The following is a 10,460-nucleotide window of genomic DNA, read 5'->3' as shown; positions in this document are numbered from 1 at the left end:
GCCGTCTGCACTGTCTCACTGGCCACCCCGCCCGGCCATCTGTTCACAGGCTGTCAGGCAGCTGGCAGGCAAGGGGGATGCCGTGTGATCACGGAGCGCAAACGTCCTCTGCCTCCAGCGAGGACCCAGGGCCTTGACCTCGCCCGCCCTCACAACCACAGCAGTAATGACACCAGCGATGATTGGGGACCAGGCGCTGCGCAGGTCTCTCATTCAGCCTCCGTGACACCCTGCAGGGCGGGGGCCTGCTTTCTGACAATGACTATGCCCCGTGCTCGCTGCTGGAACCCCATGGCACCTCTCTGTCCCTCAGCCCTGTACCCCGAGTGTCCTTCCATATCAGCACCTATGTGTCTGTTCTTGAAACCTGCGTGCTGCGGCATTCTGGGAATATCTCAACCCAGCATCTGAGGCCAAAAATCAGCAGTGACCTGTCGGGGGACATTGTGGGGGGCGGCGGAAGGGAGGGTGTGAGTGAGTGGCCGGGACAGAGATAAGCAGGGCGACCTGCTGGCTGGTCTGTTGCACCGACAGACCCTGGTCAGTTTCACCTTCGTCCCATGGGACAGGTGGCCTTATCCACAGCGTCACTCCCTCAAGCCACGCGCAGCCAACGCCCTTGTCCGTGCATCTCGGCGCTCTGTCCTGCAGAGGGTGTGGTGGGTTTGAAATTGGCTGGATTTCATAAATGATGGGGAAGGAGCACCCTTCCAGGGCGTCGGAGGGAGGCTGTCCAGCAGCGAGGACGTTCCTGGGATGGAGGCCTCATCACTGACGTTCTCCTTCAGTTAAAGCATCAGCAGTGTGACCTGCCGCCCCCTGCCCTGCCCGCCACGGCTTCCTTCCAAGCAGCCTTGAAGCCGATGTAAGAATGTTGCGAGAAATGCCACAGAGATTTTTTTTAAAAAAAACAATTGAGAAAAGCCTGGAAGCAATTACTACTCAACCTTCCTGTGGATTCGGTGTGAGTAGATGCTTAAAGAGACGTAGGCTGTGCTAGTTCTGTCCTCGTCCTGGGGACGGGCGGGTGAGCCGGGGCCCCTCCGCCCCTTGTGGAGCTCACAGTCTGGGGAGGGGAGAGGAGTTCCTACTGGGGTCTCCCAACCTGCTCAGGGGCCTGTTGCATCAGAATCATCTAGAAGCTTTTCAAAAACACAGGGCCCAGGAGCCCAGCCCGGGCTTCCTGCGTGAGTACGTGATGTGGCCGTTGTGTAATGTAGAGGCAGCAGACCTCCGGGGTCCCGGGGCCAGACCTGGCATATTGTGTGGCCTATATAGTCAGGGCTTGCACATTAAAAAAAATATCAAGTTAGTTTCCAGCCTCTGAAAATCAGGAAATCTCTCATTAAAACCCAGATTCCATTTCTTTGAAAAATCCTTAACACTTGGCCTTTTTTTTTTTTTTAAATGTATATACAGTAACCATTTTAATCTTTTTTTTTTAAAGTGTACAGTTCAGTGGCATTAAGTTCATTCACATTGTGAGCAGGATACGTTTAACCAAGTAGTTGAAACATAGAAATGCTATTTGGATCCATTTTTAAGGAGTTGAATTTTAGAACTGTATTACCCCCCCCCCAAAATTAAAATCTTGAGATCTTGATAAACACAAAGAATTGATGTATCTTCATAGCTTTGCCTTTTGGAAATCACTTTGAGACCTTTGACCCAAATTGTCTTATGGAGAGCTGTAAAAATTATAGGGGTTCTTTCATAATGAAGGCTACAGCTAGGAGGATTATAACCATTTTTAACGAAGTTTTTTTTTAAATAATATGTTTCTATTGATTTCAGAGAGGGAGAGCCTAACACTTGGCCTTTTCAATGGGGCTTCCATTCTCCAGGTTTCCACACTCCCCAGTGCTCCCTAGTGTCTGTCTCTTCACATCGCCAGTGGCCATGTCGTTGGACCAACACTGCTCTTTTCCTTTTGGTAGAACTAAAGGAAAAGGAAATTGTGGTCCTCTCAGCTATATCCAAAGTTGAACAGCGTAGGACAGACCAAGAAGCCTGTGTGTGTGTGTGTGTGTGTGTGTGTGTGTGTTTAATGAGCGAGAGCAGATTTCTGTATGGAAGTGTGCAATAGTCACATCAAATGTGTCGAAAGACGATGAGCCCCGCCCATTTCCCTGCTTTATGCTCCCAGCCCGACCCCTGACCCCCGTGCACCAGCACCCAGGACACTAGAGGGAGGCCCGGAGCCTGGGATCCTCCAGCCTCTTGGCCATTAGCCCCTGCTGTCCCGGTGGACATGGTAGTTGCTTACCTCTGGCCTCCAGTGAAACAGCGGTTCTCAACTGGGGGGGAGTTTGCTCAGCGTCCCAAGGGACCTTCATGTCTGGAGTTCTTTTTGAGCGTCACCATCGGAGGGAAGCGTTGCCGTCGGCATCTGGGCAAAGGCCAGGGATGCTGCTAAATGGACCAGAGGGAATCGTCTTGCCCAAATGTCAGCAGTGTTGGGGGGAGGGTGTTCCTGTCTGTCCGTGTCCGTCCGTCCGTGGGAGCCATGAGCAGAGGCCGGGAGGTGAGTGCAGGTGTGGTCATGCCCAGGGCAGGCTGAGTGGCTGGTCTGCCCGAGTGTCCCGGGCAGTGTCCCAAAAGCCAGGCCCGAAGAGGCGGAGGCCCAGCTGTTGGGGGCCGTGTCCTCGGTGCATGGGGCAGGATGGAGGTCAGAATGGCTGTTTACAAGCGTTGCAGCTCCCCTCCTTCTAGGATGCGGTCGGACTGTGTTTCCTGCTCCAGGGAAGTCAGGGCTGACCACGTGACCTGGTGTGGCCTCTGGAAAGGAAGCGGAGGCGGTGAGCAGCCACTGCTGGGCAGGAGCGCTCAGGACTGGTGCGTTCTCCCACCGTGCTCCCCTTTTCCTCCGGCACCAGGGCCTCAACATTCGAGGCGCTGGCTGCTTCGTCCGCCTGGAACCCTGAGCAGGAAGAAGAAGTGGGTCAGTAAATATGGGCAAGACAGAGCCCTTGTGTTTTCAGCCAGGAGGGCTGTTTGTTACTGCAGCAGACCGTGGCTCTCCTGACTGACGGAGACAGAACACGCGGTGCACAGAGATGGCGTGAAATTGTCCCGCGTCCCTCGTGAGAGCACTCCTCCCCTTTCGCCCACCAGGAGTAAGTCCCCGTGTGGTGCCGGACCGTCTGTGACACCTGCCCAGGGCACCGCATGCTCCCTGTTGAACAGAGAGTGGGCCCGGGCTCAAGTTTCTGTATTTAGCTGAAGTTTTATAGCATCGTTTTAAAGTGGAATTTAATGTCAGGGTTGCCTTCTATTTATGGCCAGGGATTATAGTGCTCCCTTTACGAGAGGGATATAAAATGTTTTAAAATGGTAAGTAAAGAATGTGAGTCCGTTTAAAGATTTTCTACAAAGCCAATAAAACACAGGTGGTACACACTTACGGCAAACACCATAAGGAAGGCTTACGTGTGACTGACGTCCGGCAGTAGAGCGTGCACTACGCTGCAATCTCTTGCAGGGGGAAAGGGATCTGTCACGGCAAAAGGTTTAACAACAGCAGCAAACGCAGCCCAATAATAATATTTCCAGGCCTCCCTCTGACCAGAGGAAAGCTGCTGCCACACAGTGTAATGCAGAGGGCACAAACACAGCCCTAAGCCCTCCTCCTGCCCCCGCCCACCCCGAGCCTGGGGCACAGGAGGTGCCCGATGCACAGTAGGTGCCCGACCAGTATGTGCCGAATGAGGAATCAGTGAACAGGACGCGGGCTGCAGTCTAGGGAAGGCCTTCGCTCTGCTGGGCCTGCGGAGAAGCTCCGTGAGCACATCCGGGAGACAGGGCAGAGCACCAGCAAACAGCCTCAGAGAGTGAGGGTCCCGGGTGTGGGGGAGGCTGGGACTGCTCGCAAGGGGGAGGAGTCCCAGGTGATGGGGTGCGTGTGTGTGTGGTGGGGTGTTGGGGGGACAGCGGAGACAGACAGTTGTAATACGAGTGTTTAAACCGTTTGCATGAGATATGCCGATGCACCCCCTCTTTCCGCTCCCCCACAAAACGGGCACGTTTCACAGCTGCATTTGCACCACCCAGCTCCGCCTCGGTGGGGGGAGGGGAGGTGGCAGACGGGGAGGCTTGGGCTGCCCAGAGCCTTGGAAGGGTGAGTGGGAGGCAGTTCTGCACCATCTCACGAACCCACGAGGCTGCAGGTGCTTCTGGTTACACGTGCGTGAGAGAGCGAGTGAATGAACGGCCATGACGAATGCACTGGGGATGGGACATCCGGCTGCACCAGGGACAGACTGGCCACCACACACGCCCTTCTGGCCCCTCCCCCATGGGCATGCGGGCTCTCGATGGCTCTCACCAGCAGGACGGGGCGAACTGACACAGTGTCACTTCCAAGGCTGCATCTCAAAGGGCCATGAGGCTTCCTCCCTGTTGTCTAGGACACTTGCATGTTGAGCTCCCACCGCCGGCCTCGAGATCTGCAGCGAACCCTGGAGCAGCGCCAGTGCGAATGGCGCAGGTCAATGTGTACGTGGATTTTTCTCAATGAATATGGTGCCGTGCGTGTATTTTAGCTACTGTCCGTGTACTTTCTCTTAGGGTTTTCTAAGTGACCTTTTCTTTGAGCTTACTCTACGGTTCGAATACAGAACATAATACATGTACAGGATATGTGTTCACCAACTGTGCATGTCCCGATAATGCCTCCGTGTCACAGTAGGCGATTAGTAGTTAAGTTTGGGGGGAGCCGAAAGTTATCCATGGATTTTCCTCTGCCGGGGAGGGGGTGCTGGGTGTCCCTAATCCCCTTGCCTGTGTTGCTTGCTGACATACAAAAGCGTGTGAGCTGGTGCCACCTACAGGTGCGCTGTGGTGCTGCAGCCCAGCTCTATTGGGTGCTGCTAGAGAACGCGGACACGGGATGAGTTCCGGGTTGGCCTGGGCGCTACGTAGCCTCTTGGAGTTGAAGGTGAGTCAGAGGTCGCCAAGGCCATTCGTGCCCAAGGAGAAGCCCCTTCCCCACCCCCGGGAGGTGTGAGCGGTTAGGTTCAAACCCATGGGCTTGGCGGCCTCACCTCTCTCGGAGGCAGCAGACCCAGTGGGGACTTCCTGTCCTTGCTTTGCTGTCTGCGATTCAGACTTTTAAATAAAGAAGTGGCTGCCCTCTGTGTGGGGAGGGTCGGACACATCAACAAGGTCGCAGTAGCTTCTGAGGAGCGTGTCCCGAGTGGGGCCAGCACTGACCCTGCGTTATCTCGTCGGAGCCTCATGGGAGCCTCATGGGAGCCTCATGGAAGTCACTCCCTCTGTGCCGGAGTGACGGGGAGGGCCCCGCAAGCCCAGTTGGTTGGCCCGAAGCCCCGCAGCAGGTAGAGGGGAAGCAGGGGCTGCAGCTCAGGCCCGGAGCGTCTCACCTGCGCCCATTTCTCCCCGTTGGCTTTTCTGGGAGAGCCACCCATCGGACAGCGAGCGGAGGGGATGCTTGTCCGCTGAGTGAGGACTCAGCGTGGTGTCTGACCGTCTGACCGTGGTCTCTGCCAAACGAGGGGTGGAGGGAACCTCCCCGGTGGTCAGCGAGTTTGCAGAGGAGGCGTGGAGGCCAGACCCCCTGAGAGGCCTGGAAGGGACGGGCAGCTTCCCTCTGGAGAGGGTGGTGCGTGGTCCACGTTTAGCTAGTGGGCCTCTATCCAAACAAGAGAGAGAGAGAGAGAGAGAGAGAGAGAGAGAGAGAGAAGAATGTATGCCCCCTGACCCCTACCCAGTGGCCAGTGAGAGGCATTCTTCCCTCGTTTCTTCAGAGCAAGAGAGAAACAGCGCAAGAAATAGAGAGTGAAAGGGAGAGAGGCAGAAAGGGAAACCGAGGCAGGGCCCAGCAGCGAGCGATTTCCATGAAATTCCCAAGGGCGCTGGACGTAGTGACACCCCGAGAGTCCTCTGGCTTTCACGTCCCAACTGCGACGCGATGGTGCCTGATGAGAGTTGGTATGAAAAGTTGGGGGTTCAAAAAAGATAGGAAGAAAGTGCCATCGGGGCGGTGATATGAAAGGGGCACACCCTCCACACTTGTGGGGGGCGGGAGGATAGGGAGGGAGCTGAACTTTGACGAGATTGTTGCTGCTTCTCTGTCCCTGACGGAGGCGGTTCCCAACCATCAGGGGCTGTTCACGTGGGAAGGGAATGGGTATTTTCTGTCGTCAAGACAGAGAGCGGGGGGGCCGCCTGCACAGGGATCGCGATGGCCCCCCAATGTTCAAAATATGCATGTCGTCCCCTTTGCCCAAGCTCTTAAGACCCCCACCAATGAAACGAGCCCGCGGTGGGAGGGATGGAGTCAGTCCTCAGAGAGAAGCCATTTCAGGGGTGACAGAGTCCTGGTGGCACTTGACCTGCTTCCGGTCACTCCTGGGCCCTGGAGCAGGGACCCCGAGAGGCTGACAAGCTGGGGCCTGCACACCGCCAGCACCTCCAGGACGTGTGGCCGTAGTGGCCCGGGCGTGTGCAGGGTGACCCCCCAACCTGACAGGACCCCTGCCCTTTCCTCAGCTCGCTTGGAGATACCCCAATACCCTGTTATTAAACTCCACCCCCCTTTTTTGCCAAATCCAGTTGTAACTGGATTTATGCCACTTGAAGTAATTGCGATCTAAATAATGTGACATGGGTTGCTTGCAGCCACCAAGGAAACGCAGGTCCACTGTCCCTCCCTTCCCCGCCCCGTCCCTCTGGGGGCAGCAGGCAGGGCCTGGCTTGCTTTGCGATCCACTCTCATTTACTAGCTGTTCAGGGGTTCAGGGCGTCGGGCAGGCGGCGGGGAGAGAAGTGAGGTCAAGTCTGCGCCCCCACGCCGGCTGCAGTCCTGGGGTGCCAGGCCTCACGGAGCTGTCAGGCCGCCCCGTCCGGAAGACAAGTGAATGCGAACAATTTCCAGAAGGCCTTGGGCTGCTGGAGGAACAGCTGTGCAGCTCCCCATGGTGTCAGGCTGACAGTTACCAGGGGAGGGGCTGGGATGCTGCTGGAGCTGGTCAGGCAGGCGGGGTGTGGGGGGGGGGGGGGGAGGGTGGGGTGTGGGGGGCGGGCGGAGAAAGGCTGCCTCCAGCGCCCGGAAAGAGAGTGGGGAAGACTCTTGAAGGAGCTTTGAGTTCCTAGTCCCTGCACCCACCCTCCCGGGGTTTCCGAGCCTCCCGCGTGGAGTGGAGGACATGTGATTGTCGGAACAAACAGTAATTAAAGGGCTCTTTTTAAGGGCTGGGAGGAGGAACACAGCAGTTCCTAGTGGGAAGGCAGAGGGCAGAGAATTCAGCTTCGGGCCTTACCCGTTAATTTATTCCCTAACTGTGGACGATAAGGGCCTACCATGCTTCTCCCTCCCCTTCTCCCCTGCTCATCTCCCCGTATGTTTACAGTGTAGTTTGGGCCTGATAAGCACTATGGAGTCTCCTGTACATGTTCATGTTCGCCGCGTGGAGCTGAGGGTAGGAACGAGTCTTTTTTTTTGTTTGTTTGTTTTGTTTATATTTTATTGATTTTTTTACAGAGAGGAAGGGAGAGGGATAGAGAGTCAGAAACATCGATGAGAGAGAAACATCGATCAGCTGCCTCCTGCACACCCTCCACTGGGTATGTGCCCGCAACCAACCGAGGTACATGCCCTTGACCGGAATTGAACCTGGGACCCTTGAGTCCGCAGGCTGACGCTCTATCCACTGAGCCAAACCGGTTAGGGACGGGTCTTTTGTTTTCCTGGAATTAACCGTTACCGTTTTATCGTTGCTGCTGTTTCTGTGCTCAGTTTTCGATGAATTTATCAGTCATTCAGTCCCTAAATCTCACCTTCGCCTTCCTGATAAAATCTCTGAGCCTCTCACCCGCCCCGTCGGGGCTGCGTGCCCTCTGCCCCACGTGCCGCTGTCGGCCAGGCCTTAGTCCTCCACTGTTACCCAGAGCAGCTTCTCGCCCCCGTCCTGCGGCGTGTCGGACTGGGTTAAACACTGTCCCCCCAAATCCGTGTCTTTTCTGAAACCTCAGAGCGCGGCGTTATTTGGAAATAGGTAGCTCGGAGGTGTAATTAGTTCAGATGCGGGCATACATCTTGCACAGCGTTCTTAACTTCTGTGTTCACGTGCTTTATTGTCAAGAGAGAGTTTCTGTTCTGGAGCGTTCTTGGTTTATAGCCTCGCCTTCTTGCTTCCTGGGGGCGATGTCTGTCTGTCCTGGTCCCGCAGAGGCCGGCGGGACAGTGTTTGGAGGTTCCCTTCTCCTCGCATAGTTCGTTGCCTCTGCGTTGCTTTGATTTGCTTGTTTGGTCCTTGGTGTCCTGATAGAGGCTGTATGGTCGCCTGAAGGGGTGGCCTTCTGACCATGAGCTTCATTGTGGGGAGCTGGTCTCCCGATCAGTCCCCCCACCCCCCCACTCCCCCGGTCGGTGTTGTGTTGGGAGGAGGGGGCGGCAGGGAGCCTGGGTTGTTACACTGAGTGGAGTGTATATAGAAGCTTTGGGAATGGCTCCCTCTCTCTCCGAAAGCATCGCCCGAATCCCACGGTGTTAGGGGGACTGTGTGGCGTGTAAAACCGCCCTTCTTCTGGCCCCGTTGTGTCTGTCTCCATTTCCATGATCCAGGACCCCAGGGGGCAGGGCTGCAGGAGTTGAGGGTCCTCCAGGCTGGAGGTCAGACTCAGAAGGAAGCCTCGTGCTCCCAGAGGTGCTGGGAAGCAGCTGCAATTGGCCCATCTCACCCACAGCATGCCGAGGGCACAGCATGCCGAGGGCACAGCATGCCGAGGGCACAGCACGCCGAGGGCCTGGAATGTTTCCTCAGACGAGGCGGCTCTGACTCACAGGAATGAAGAGCCACCTTAATGCCCGGGCCCAGGAGGGTCCAAATGAATCGAGAACAAGGGGGACTCTCAGCTCAGGGGACCCTCGGAAAAGCAGCAGTAATTACAGTGGCAGCCATGCGGGAGCCCGCAGAGAGCAAGGCCTGTCCGAACGAGACCAAAGGAAGGGTTCTGTTTACCGACGTTTCATCTACGCTCCACCTCCTCCCAGAAGGAATTTGAGGTGGGCAACTGGAGCGGGAACAAGAATGCCAGCGCTCAGACTTGCCCCCCGCGAGGCCCCTCCGCTGGGGCCACAGCCGCGGGCTGTTTTGCCAAGAGGAAAACCAGACAGATCACAAATAAATCCCGGAACCGAGTCAGTGACACGGGGCGGGGCGGGGAGGGTGGGTGGTGGTGGTGCAGCCACTGTGTGCATCACATGCACCGGAGAGAGACACCATCCGGGAGCTTCCTTTATGGCATCTTCTGGGAATGGAACTTTCCCGCAAACGTGGCCGTATTTGACTGACCCATCCCTCTGTTCCATGCACTGAAATCCCACCATTAGCCGTCTTCATGCAGCGGGTTGGATGTATCGATGCGTCGGGTGGTTCCCACTGTGACAGCTGGTCCCGGAGGGGGTGTAGTCCGGGCAGAAGAGTTGAGAGTCTATCCCAGGGGTGGGCAAACTTTTTGACTCGAGGGCCACAATGGGTTCTTAAACTGGACCGGAGGGCCGGAACAAAAGCATGGATGGAGTGTTTGTGTGAACTAATATAAATTCAAAGTAAACATCATTACATAAAAGGGTACGGTCTTTTTTTTTTTTTTTTTAGTTTTATTCATTTCAAACGGGCCGGATCTGGCCCGCAGGCCATAGTTTGCCCACGGCTGGTCTAGGCTCTCGGCCCTCCTGGGGGAAAGGCGGGTGGGGGAGCTGGGGCCTGGGAAGTGGTGGACGGAGTGCCCAGGGGTCTGGGGCTCAGGGTGGCGATGACTCGGTGACAAGAGAAGGTGCGCCAGTGCGTGAGAGCAAGAAACTAACCTTTGTTATGCTTAGTCCTTTTTAAATTTTAAATACGTTTAATTGACTTCAGAGAGGAAGGGAGAGGGAGAGATAGAAACATCAATGAGGAGAGAGAATCATTGATCGGCTGCCTTCTGCACGCCCCATATCGGGGATCGAGCCCACAGCCCAGGCAATTGCTCTGCCCGGGAATCAAACCGCGACCACCTGGTTCATAGGTTGACGCTCAACCACTGAGCCACACCGGCCGGGCAATGTTTAGTCCTTTTAAATGTCCTCTCTCCAACAACGCTGTGAGATCAGTGTTATTATTTCTCATTTCACTGAGGAGGACACCGAGGCTCAGAGAGGGGCAGCGAAGGGCCTTCGGCACACAGCTCGGCAGGAAGGGTCCTGCCGTGGTCACAGGCTGCCCAGCCCCGAGCCGTCCCAAGCCATGGCAGTGTTGCTCCTTCGCTCCTAGACGTCTGGGCCGTATGACGCTGGGTGACAGCAGAGGCTCACCCCGAAACTGGCTCAGAGCCCCGAGTCCCGAGGCCCAGCTGCCTCGATCGGACCCGGCGTGACAGAGTGCTCCCCGCCCGCACCCCCTTCCAAAAATGGAGACTGTCAGCAGCCACGCCTGCTGGGAGTGGAGTCTGGTTTGCGC

The sequence above is a fragment of the Myotis yumanensis genome, unplaced genomic scaffold, assembly GCF_028538775.1.
Source record: "Myotis yumanensis isolate MYYU_CA2020_CCGP unplaced genomic scaffold, mMyoYum1.0.hap1 SCAF_5, whole genome shotgun sequence".
Lineage (NCBI taxonomy): Eukaryota > Metazoa > Chordata > Mammalia > Chiroptera > Vespertilionidae > Myotis > Myotis yumanensis.
This window is presented reverse-complemented; position numbering follows the sequence as displayed.